Consider the following 11,453-nt stretch of genomic DNA (forward strand, 5'->3'; position numbering starts at 1 on the left):
AAATTGTTCATGATGACATACAGGAATTACTGTAGAACATTTTAACATTGACTACAAAACCATTGCAGGTGTGTTATCAGTCTAAATTGTAAAATATATATCTGTATTTTGCAACAAATGTAGGCTATGGTAATAAAGACAAATATATGTGGAAAATAATAACACACTTTAGTACACTTATACATACATTTAAAGCAAATAGTTGAACAATTTCAAAATTATCTTAGTTTTAAAAGGAATGAAACTTTAACTCCAGATTGTAATAAAACAGGAATCCGGTTTTGTTTAGTGGATTACATGTATATGGACTGTGCTTTGAAATATAAATTTAAATTTGTAAAATTGAAATTATGAAAATATTACATGCAATAAATATGAAGAGTATTAAATGTAATTATTACAAACATTACTTTGTAAGTTTAACAAGTTATGTAATATATTAAAGCAATTTCTAGTATTTGTATCAACTTGTATTATTAACCATTTTTCAATATATTTAATTAACATGATTATATTGTGTAAAAATATGCCATACTTTAATATCAGACCTCAATAGAAGTATAAAGAAAAATGATAATTTTTCTTGGCCTTGACAGCATTTTCTAACCCTTGTAACTCAAATATTTAATACTCAGTTAATTCATGTTTGTTAATTTTACATTAATGGAATACTATTTTTAAAATTATTTTGTTGCTAATACTGAGAAAAGTGTGTCCCAGAAATCTTGGTATGTGCTTTATACACAAGTTAGTTTATTTTCTCATCCTGAAAAAAGATATTAACCCGTTGACTGCCAAGTATTTCAGCTGCTACAATACAACTCTAATGCTTCTTCATTTTATAACTTTTTTTGTATGATTTTGATTGAAAAAGTGAAACAATGTAGGTCAAATGTATGTGTATGGTGCTGACATCTAGCGTTGAAGTAGGTATTATTGAGAATGAATTAACTCATCCATGTGGCACTGTGTTACCATCAGCTTGACGAAGTATCTCTGCCTATGGCACTGAACAGGTTAATTTTGAATACGACTAACATAATTAACATAATCAATTGATGTTAAAAATTGATTCATCTTTGGTATTTGTATCTTGATTTTATGTTTAATGATAATTGTTAAATTTGTTTGGAGATAATGCCACAATTAGCAATCAGTGAGCTGTTGGATTCTGTGTGTTATATGGTATTAGCTCATTAGTGTTTTACAGTTATAATTTATCATGTAGTATTTATTGTTTATAATACTTGTGTTTTGTGTGATAGGTTGCATAGTTTTTTAGAACCATATGAATAAAATTTACTGTTGTGTTCATATAGAGCCTAGTTCAATGAAAGATGAGATGGATACTAAACAAGAAGACAGAAAAGTGACAGAAAAATTGAGATATTTCAATGAAGAGCACAAAGAACTAGTAGAAGTAAGTTTTAAGCATCATACATAACATGTGTAACATTTTGTGTGTAATAGCTGGGTCACCTGCAAGTTTAACCTTTCCATAATGAGTTTTGAATATATATTATTTAAGTTATATCCCTGTAATATTTTTCTACAATTCCATGCAGTTCCTCTATGTAGCTCTAACATTCTCATTAGCCTGATGTCTCAAGTTCACAGACATGTGCTAATTCATTTTATATGTAACTAATTTACATATTTCAGCTTTATTATTTAGTACCAAACTATTGTGTTTGTGTTTCTGTATGATCTTGTGAGGTAGCCTATTTAAACAGACAATGCAGAAAAATATACAGCTGGATTGAATTAAGATCACATTCAAGTCTTGTTGAAGTATCATGAACCACAATACTAGTTCATAATAGGGATCACAAAACAATTTGTTCAAAACTCTAATAAAACATTTGGAAAAATAACACCTTAAAAGTAGCCTTAGTTATGAAACAACACTCAAAACCTTCCGTTTAATAGTTAAGACCACCCAAACATTGATAATAAGCAAAATAAGTGATTTCCCAATTTGAATCAAAATTTGTCTGTTCGTGTTATTATTATTGTTTTGTTTCACCAGCTTACAGCAAAAATAAGATCGATATACTGAATGAAATGCTGTGAATGGCCATGACCCATTTAGAATTAGATTATTTTTCATTGCAAATTGATTTACATGGTTGTAAATATGTAATAAATGCAATGTTATGAGTGGCAACCTTTGTACTCAACACCTATTTACACAAAATTTCAGGCACAAAGCCACTTGACTGAGTAAATAATTACTTTTAACTGACACAAAACTTTATTTAAAGATATGCTTTAGTTATATTTTGTTTGAAAAGACTGCATTTATACTGATAAAATGTTATAACAGTGGGGGTTATGTCTTACTTTAGGGATATTTACCCATTTTTTGTTCATTAAAAAAAGCTAAATACCAAATAATTAAAAGTTATAATTTAAAATCTACAAATTGGCATTACAAAAAGTAAACAAACATGGAAGAATGTATACTGCTAATAGATTGTTCTATTTACAACCCCATTATGACCCAACTGTAAAATTATTGCAAGTTATATATAAATAATAGTGTGGGATTACAAAGGAATTTTGAAAGAAAGAAAAATAATACTTTCAAGATTAATTCAATCTTAATTTTATCATGCTCAAAAATTTCCTATGTCCTTCATTTTCTGCCATAAAAAAAGTCTGGGTTTTCTTAATGTGAATTTGTTGGAAACTACAACTTGAGCATTTTTTGGTATAGTAATTGCAAAATGCTACAAGAAAGTTCCCAGTTTGCAGTTGCCTATTGTTACTTTAATTTGTGGTCTTTATGGATTTTCAAGACTATATTTCAGAATGTTTTTTCAGAGGCTGATTAACATAATATATTTCCTTACTGAGACAATGATGATGATTCTGTCTGTTGTTATCTGAAATTGTGATTGCATATTCAGTATTTATTACCTTTGCCACCAAAGGAAGAGAGAGGCTATGTTTTCTAAGTGTGCATCTGTCTATCAGCAAGATTTCTCAAAGGGTTGAATAGATTTGTATGAAAGATTGTGTACTTGGAATTAATTAGTTTTCAAAAGATTAAAGTTCAGGGTCACAGCAAGGGCATGACAATCTAAAAGTTTTTGCCTGTCAACATGGGGACTGCCTTTTTCATGTTATTTTTGCTTTATAACTCAATCAAAAATGATAAGATTTTGATGAAACTTGGTGGACATATGTTGAATATTATTTGTGGGATATACAAGATTGTTTAGTGTGAGAGATATTATGTAATAGTGTAATATTAAATGATTATTTAATTTTTGTAACAAGTATTAACAGTAATTATTTGTAAACCAATAGTTATGATGAATGTTGTTCTATATCTCTGTAAGAGATATTCATTGTGTGTGTAGCTTAACTGTTGTAGTATTGTTGATGTCATCTTTCTTAAAACCTCTAAGATTTTCTTGGTATGTGAGTATTGTTGCATCATAACATCTTCTAGTTTGTTGAAAGTTCCAGGCCACAGTTGGAATGTGTGATATTGGTGTCAAAGTGATTGCAAGTCAAGTAGGTGAATTTAGTCAGCATGTGAGTGATTAGCCTTCATGACTGATAGATTTAAGTAGATTTACAGTTTAACAGAGATGGGGAATAATTTGTCTTGTTGAAGGGTGTTCTGAAGTAATTGAACCTGCCTGTGTGGACTCTGATGAAAAGGAGACCGCTATTTAAAGTTCAGGGTAACATCAGTTAATTATTCACAGATACTAGAGTTGAGAAAGATAATTCCTCTTTACAGTTGGATTCTAAAGTAATTGAATCAGTATGAACTCTTGACAAGAAAAGAGAATTAGAATTTGAGAAAAATTTGTGATTTCTTATTGTGTAAACATTTTATACATAAATTTATCTTGTTTTGAATATTATTTTAAAACAAGTGGATGGTGTGTTGTCTGTTTATTATCCAAATTTACACCAAGTCAGACACCTACTGTAGAAGAATCCTAGCCCACTGTATTTTAAAACCTGAGCCAGTCAGGATTATACAGTGGGAAGTGATACCAGAAATAAGTAGCTTTATATACACACAATAGTAGTGGTAATGGAAATAGTGTAGAGATTACAAACATGCTATATAACCATGTCAACAGATTTGATAAATGGGTAGAAAAAGGTGAGCGCCTTTGGCTCCAATATAGTAATCTACAAGATTTTATTAAATAACAAGAAGAACTAGAGAGAGAAGAGGTGGGTAGAAAAGAAAAAGAAAAATTACAAGAAAGAAAGTCTAGAAATAGAGAGAAAATAAGAGCACAAATTGAAATTGCCAAGTTCACTAAACAGAAAGAAGAAAGACCCAAGAATGACATCTTTAGTCAGGGCAAATTAACCCAAGCTGCCCAAATTTGATTAAAAGAAAGATGACATGGATGCTTTCCTGGAGAAATATGAAAGATTTGGCCATAGTCAGAACTGGGACAAAGGTGACTGGGCAGTCTATCTTAGCCTACTCCTGTACCAGATAGACTAAAATGGTCAAGTTTAAAGGACTGGCAGATGTATGGATACATGAACAGTTCATGATAACATGTCAGTTGACATGTCGCTCTTGCTAAAGTAGAGTGCATCAAAAGATATGGATGAGATGCTCAAGCTGGTAGAACCAGTATATGAAAGCCCTTGGAAGGAGTATAACTGGTAAGTTCAAGAATATCCAGTTAATGTTAAAACCAGTGGTTGCTGACCAAGAGGTGACAAGAAGTTAACAGACAAATGAGAAAAAAGATTCTACATTTGTTATGGAATATAAGCACATTACAAAGGAGTGCAAGTCTATCATTAACAAGTAACATCAGAAATATCAAAATAAAGTGAGCAGCTGCAACTACTTACAAAGATAGTACTACTGTTAAGAAACAAGAAAAGGGTGAATGTCACTGTGGATGCTGCTGCCAGGAGAAAACAATCAAGAAAATACATCAGATTCATAGCAGGAAGAAAGTGACGTTTCTTTAATTGATCAATGTGCAACTAATGGTCAGCTGAGATTTGCAAATGGATGAACAGTGCCAGTAGTAATTGGAGCATGTTACAAATATCAAGAGATACCAATAAACAAAGGCTATGTCAGAAACAAGTTAGTGAAGGTCCTATGAGACACTGAATGCAGTAGTGAAAACCAGTCTATTATCTGATAACCACATGACAGCAAGATGTGTCTGTATGTGCTAATTGATGGGACAGTGAGAAAGTTTCCCACAGCAAAAATAAAGGTGGATACTCCATACTGTGTATGAAACCTGTGTGTGTCAAGGCACCAATGTATAAAATGATAACTGGAAACATAGTAGATATTAGAAATTTGGAGGAACTAGACAGAAAGGAGACTGTCATTTGTAATCACTACAAGAGTTCATGGGCAGAATATAAAGATATCAAGCCTTTGTGAGTATCAAAAATTGACATCTTGATTGTAGAGCTAAGGGAGTGGAAGAAAGCTCATAAAAAAGACCATCCTCTGCAGAAGCATTGCACAAGAGAAAGTCAAGCACAATATGAAATGGAAAGAGACTGACAGATCAGAGGACCAGAAATAATATTGAACTGAATCTATTGAAGTGGTTTTGCTGAGGAATTTAAATACATAAAAGTCAGTAAGAAGTACTTGTATAACAAGATGGTCAAGGATTGACATTTTAATATCAGACAGAAAGTCTTAGTTCTGTTAACCACAACTTAACAACACACTCCTCTGCAGTAGAAAGGACCTTTTGCATCACTGCAAGTGATAAATAAAATGCACTATAAAGTGTATAGGATGACTAAAATCTACTGCACCAATCTGTTGAAAAGGTACTTCAAGAGAAAAGAAAGTCTGATGGTTGCAACTATTAAGATACAGAGGGACGTAGCTGTTGTGGCTGTCATAGAAGCAGAATCTGAAAACAGTGACTTCATTATTGAAGGTGAAGATCTGCTAGGCCTAAGACAATTGGATGGAGATGAAACATACAAGGATATCAACACAAATGAGGAACTGACTGGTCAGAAGAAGGAAGAGGTACAAGATCTAGTGTGCCAGTATACAGATTGATTAAGAAAAACAGGCTTCAGGCAACACAAAATCAAGACGAAAACAAAGGATCCTATCAAAGAAAATTCTATTAGAGGCTCTTTGAGAAGAGAGACCAACAAAGTAACTGTAAATGTTAGTGCAAACTATATAAGGAATATTAATGTGTGAACTGAGAAAAATCTTTTTATATAGTGTAAAAAATATTGTCAATATATTTCTTGAAGAGGAGTTATTGTTGGGTATGCAATATTGTTTAATATAACTTATTATGTAATGATTTAATATTTAATGATTATTTAGTTTTCATAACAAAAATGTTAAAAGTAATTATCTTTGAGGTGACAGCTATGATAAGTTTCTTTACATAACTCAGTAAAAGTCATAAGGTGTGTGTATCGTAGTTAAAATGTTAATGTCATATTTCTCAAATCCTCCAAGATTTTGTTGCTATAAAAGTATTGTTAGTACATCATACCTTCTCCTAGTTTGTAAAAAGTTTCAGACCCAAGTTTTCTAAAGTAATTGAATCAGTCTGTGTAGACTTGACAAGAAAAGGGGATTATTTAGAATTTTAGATAAAACTGTGATTTTGTATTATGTAAAACATTTTTGTACACAAGTTTGACTTATTTTGAATATATAGTTTTAAAACAAGTGTATTGTGTGACCTCCATTTATTATCCAAATTTATTGCAAATAAGTCACAAACACCTTCTGTAGAACAATTCCAGCCCACTCATTTTAATACTCTAACATTATTTGTCCTTGTCCTACCAGAAGTGGTCAATATCCATTGGTAATGATGAACATATTGACACATTTCCAAATGTTTTGAGAGCTGAGTATGATCAATGCTATGTGGTAGAGATATGTGCTCTAGTTAGTGCCACTGCTCATAGCATTATTTTATATAGTTATTGCTGTTTTTAAATAGTAGGTGTTAAGGTAGCAGTTGTAAATGTTGATAATTGGCAATTTATTCTGCATTTGTCACTGTTCTTTGTTTTGCATGCATTATTTTTGTTGTCTAATTTTAGCAGGCTGTTTAAAATCATAAGTTTCATATGTGTATTATATTTTCTCAAGCTAGAAATCCTATTTTGACTTCACGTGTACAATACTTATAAATTTTATTGAAATCAAATTAGGGTTTTGTAGTTCAATGAAATAATGTATACACTATTTCCATCTTAGTTGTTTTTAAAGAGTCCCTAGTTGTAGATGTGAAAATATAATATTTGCATTCTGATTCAAGTTGTTTCTTTACTTGTTTGATTATCCCTCTTTCCTGTTTTTAAATTAACAATTTTTTTTACTAATCTTATATAATTTGTGGACTTGTAGGATATTTTGTTTGGTCTGGGTATGCGAGTTCAGTGTTTTCTCTTGTTCTAATCTGTTGATTTTTTTAGCAAAATTCTAAGTAGTTTAGGTAACATAAAACTGTTACATGTGACGTCTTTTATGTTTCAAGTTAACTTATGTTTTCTTGTTTTTATTTCCTATGTTCAATATATTTTTCACTTAATAATCCTGAACTGCATTTTATGCATACTTTAAATTTTTTCTGCTTAATATCAGTGTACATGTATACATACTGTCTGTATAACTTTATAACATACTGCATTGTTTCTAATTTTTAATTCTTACTTCAAGGTTGTTTTGTTCATATTGAAATCATAATAAGTAAATTACAAAATTAAAATATTATATTTTATTTTATTTTTCAAAATTTATATAATTGTTTGGTATGTTTCTTGGTGGTGTAAATGTATTTTTGTGACAGTATTAATTGGTAAAATGCATTATATAAGAGCCACTGTTTTGTAATATGGATACCTATAAAATATTTTAAATAAAAGATGATTTAAATGAACATGGATCTTTTACATTATGTAACTACATTTATACACTGATTTTTGCTAACCTGTAGGTAGTAAGCAACTAATGTGATTTTGATTTAGTATTTTCAGTCACTTTAGAAAAATTGGTTATCATTTATTTGTCAGTAACTATTGATTTGGTGGAAAAGTTGTAAATATTAAATAATTAGTCTATATCATAATACTTGCAGAATTTCACACTTGTGTTGAAACATTTCAGTTGTTTTTGTGGATGCTCAAGGAATTTGTTTTTTGTTTCTTTACTTCTTTTACTTGTACCATGTATGTATTGAATTCAACATTTAAACTTATTAAAATTTCTAATGTTTTTAATGCAGTTTGAATAATTTTAATACACATTTTTTTGTGATGAAAAGTTCTACATAAGTAACATCAATTTATTATCTCAAAGAATTTTTGACTGATTATAACATTTTTGATAAACAAGTTATTGTGGATGAAAAAATGTATTATCTGTTATGAAATTTCAAAATTACTAAACAACTATATATGACTTTGTAAATAATTTATTTGTACATTTATTTGTTTCACTGTAACCTCCTAAAATTTGTAATTTTATTTTATTTTCTTTGGTTTGGCACAAAGCTATACAATGTCCATGCCTTATCTACCATAGGGAATTGAACTTTTGATTTTAGCATTGTAAATTTGTTAACTTAGTGAAGACCCATGTTGGGATAATTATATTACATTTTGACAGTTTAATTCTATTCATACTTGATTGTTTACTGCCTATGACAGCAGAAAAAAGATCTGAACATACATTTTAATAATATGTTGCAAAAGAGAATTTTATAGAAATGACAGGTATGGAATACTAGGGTGAATGTCACTCTTGAAAGTTAGTTTCATGCCCAGTCTCTTTCACAGTTGACAATGACATAATCAGACTTTGTTGCTTTTGCTAAATCAACCTATTATTTAGGAACCAGGGTACATATGCATCCTTGAAAGTGCTTGGAAAGGGGCTTTTTCTTTTTTTTTTACAAAAGTACTTGAAAATATACCAGTAAAATATATCGATGTATCTAACTATATTGCATGTTGCAGGGTTGAACACAATAAATAGAGTATTTTCTTTTTTTAACCTTTACATTCATATGTTGGAACAAATAAATAGGAAATTTATAAAATTTTAGTAGAATTTGTAAATTTGTAGCTTCCTAAAAGAGTTTGAAAAGCATACTCGGAGTACTTGGAAAGCCCTTGAAAAATTTGGATGTTTGCAGACTTGCAATGTTATAAACTGGGTTTTGATATTTGTAGTTGGCAGTCACAGGTAGCCCATTGTGTAGCTTTGTGCTTAATTAAAACAATCAATCAACCAAACCTTGGAAAAGTGTTTGAAATGGATCTGTGGAATTCAGTATGAACCATGTGAAACATAACACCAAAAAAAAATCAAGTTTCATCATTTGTATATGGATTCCACTGTCCTAGGCTAACATAAATGTATATTTCACCAAACGTTTTTTTCTTTAGATAAAATAATTTGGGTTGTTAATAAGTTATATTAACCTCAATTTTGATTCAATTAATTTAGAAGTTTAATTTTTTAATTTAATAAAATGTACTAGTTTCTTATGTTGAAAATGCACAATAATATTGATTTTTTAAGTTGGTAGCCATATTATTGTAAGTTATACTTTTAATACGTAGTAACAGTTCCCCAATTTTTTTTTCAGCAAGTTCGGCGAAAAAATAAGCAGTTGAAAGAAGTAATTGATGCTCTCCGAAACATTATGTGGGAAATAAATACAATGCTAGCAATGAGAAAATTCTAGTTAAAGAAAGTAAATTGTTATGATATTTGTTCAAACATAATTCTTTCACTTAATAAAGAGAACTGGATATCAAGCATAGTTTAACTTTTAACCTGAGAATGTCATGTACAATTCAATAGAGTAATGTAACTGATAGGTTAAGTTTTATTTGCTCTTTTTATTCCTAATATTAAATGTGTAAATGTGAAGTGTATTTGAAAGTTTAATAATTGTTAGTTTGACAAAAAAAGGTAAATTAAAAGATGTTATAATAGTTTTTTTTTACTTTTTATTCATTTTTTGCATGTTAGTGTCCTGGTTAAAATACCAAGAAAATTCAAGGTATTTGACCACTATGGTTTGTTATAGTTATTATTGTAGCACCCTATAAAAGAAGAAAAGTCTGTAGTGATAAATGAGACTTATTGCCAAAAAAATTCATATCTTGTAAAAATGTTTAGAATATTCAGCATCAGTTTTACAGTGTAATAGTATTGTATTAATAATGTAAGTATAAGAGATAAGCAATTGTAAAACTAAATATAACAAAAAACACTTGTTGAAAAGTTTGAAACATAACTTACTAAATTTGTTTCTTTGTAATCAAAATGATCAGGGCATTTCTTGTAGTGTAAAAAATCACATAGATTTTTCTTTTAAAGGTAATGCAAACAGATGATTTTATATTTCTGTGTTATAAATATATATATAATGAAATTACTTGTACATATAACACCACTACATGACAGAATCCAACTGCATTTAAAATTAAAATATGTGCACTTATTTTGCAAGTGGCATATTTTAACACTTGTTTATTTTTAAACATTTATACATTATACTGTAACTACAGTATGGCTTTGAATTTTGTGTGTGAAGAAAGTAATTAAATTTCTACCAGTTTAAATATTTTAACTATTTCTTAATGCATTTATTGTGGTGATTAGGGGTCATTTTTGTATTATAATTTTATTTTTGTCATGTAATTAGCTTCATTTTTGTGCAAAAGAAAGTATTTCTGAGGTCTAGAAATGGAAGCATTAAAAGTCTTTGGTTTTTCATTATGTAACTAAAATTGTTTTCATTTGTATACCATCCTGTTTATCTTTTCTTACGTACATAGTTTACACTAAAGCTCCTTTGTGTCTTGAGATGTTTTATAAGTTTGTAAATGCAAATTATATTCAAAACTGTTCATTTTAGTTATGTAAATTTTTTAACAAAAATACCCGAATTAGTTTTGTATAATTTTATCACTTAAAAAAAAAGATAAAAAGAACTTGTCTGTGGTTTTAATATTCATGTGATATGTTAGCAACAGTTTTAAATTTTTTTTATGTTTTAAACTGTTAGGGCATAAATAATTGTTTGTAAATCATAATGAAAATCCTTTATGTTTTTGTTCAGTGTCTTGTCCTGTTTAGAACCAGAAGTAAGTTGACTCCATTGAAATTGCTTTAGAAACTTACTGACATCTCTTAGAGCTGGCCAACTCGACTTGCAGTCTGAGAGTCATGGGTTTTGAATCCCTATCACACCAAACATGCATGCCATTTAAGCCATGGGGGCATTATAATATTGTAGTTAGTCCCATTTTTCATTTGTAAAAGAGTGGTGGTGGTGAATAGTGATGACTAGATACCTTCCCTCTAGTCATGTACTGTTAAATTAGTGATGGTTAGCTTTGCACAAAATTAAAAAACAAACTCTTTGGATCTGATCTAATATACAATTTCAGAAAGAAAAAACATT

At 29.6% G+C, this 11,453-nt stretch overlaps 1 long non-coding RNA gene across 1 annotated transcript; it reads left to right on the forward strand.

The window, feature by feature from the left end:
- The first annotated feature begins 1,303 nt into the window (after positions 1-1,303).
- LOC143251932 (uncharacterized) lies at positions 1,304-10,767 on the forward strand. Its single transcript, XR_013028733.1, has 2 exons — positions 1,304-1,420; positions 9,624-10,767. It is a non-coding gene; the product is annotated as an uncharacterized LOC143251932 (long non-coding RNA).
- Positions 10,768-11,453: the final 686 nt, after the last annotated feature.

The sequence above is a fragment of the Tachypleus tridentatus genome, chromosome 6 (assembly GCF_004210375.1).
Source record: "Tachypleus tridentatus isolate NWPU-2018 chromosome 6, ASM421037v1, whole genome shotgun sequence".
NCBI lineage: Eukaryota > Metazoa > Arthropoda > Merostomata > Xiphosura > Limulidae > Tachypleus > Tachypleus tridentatus.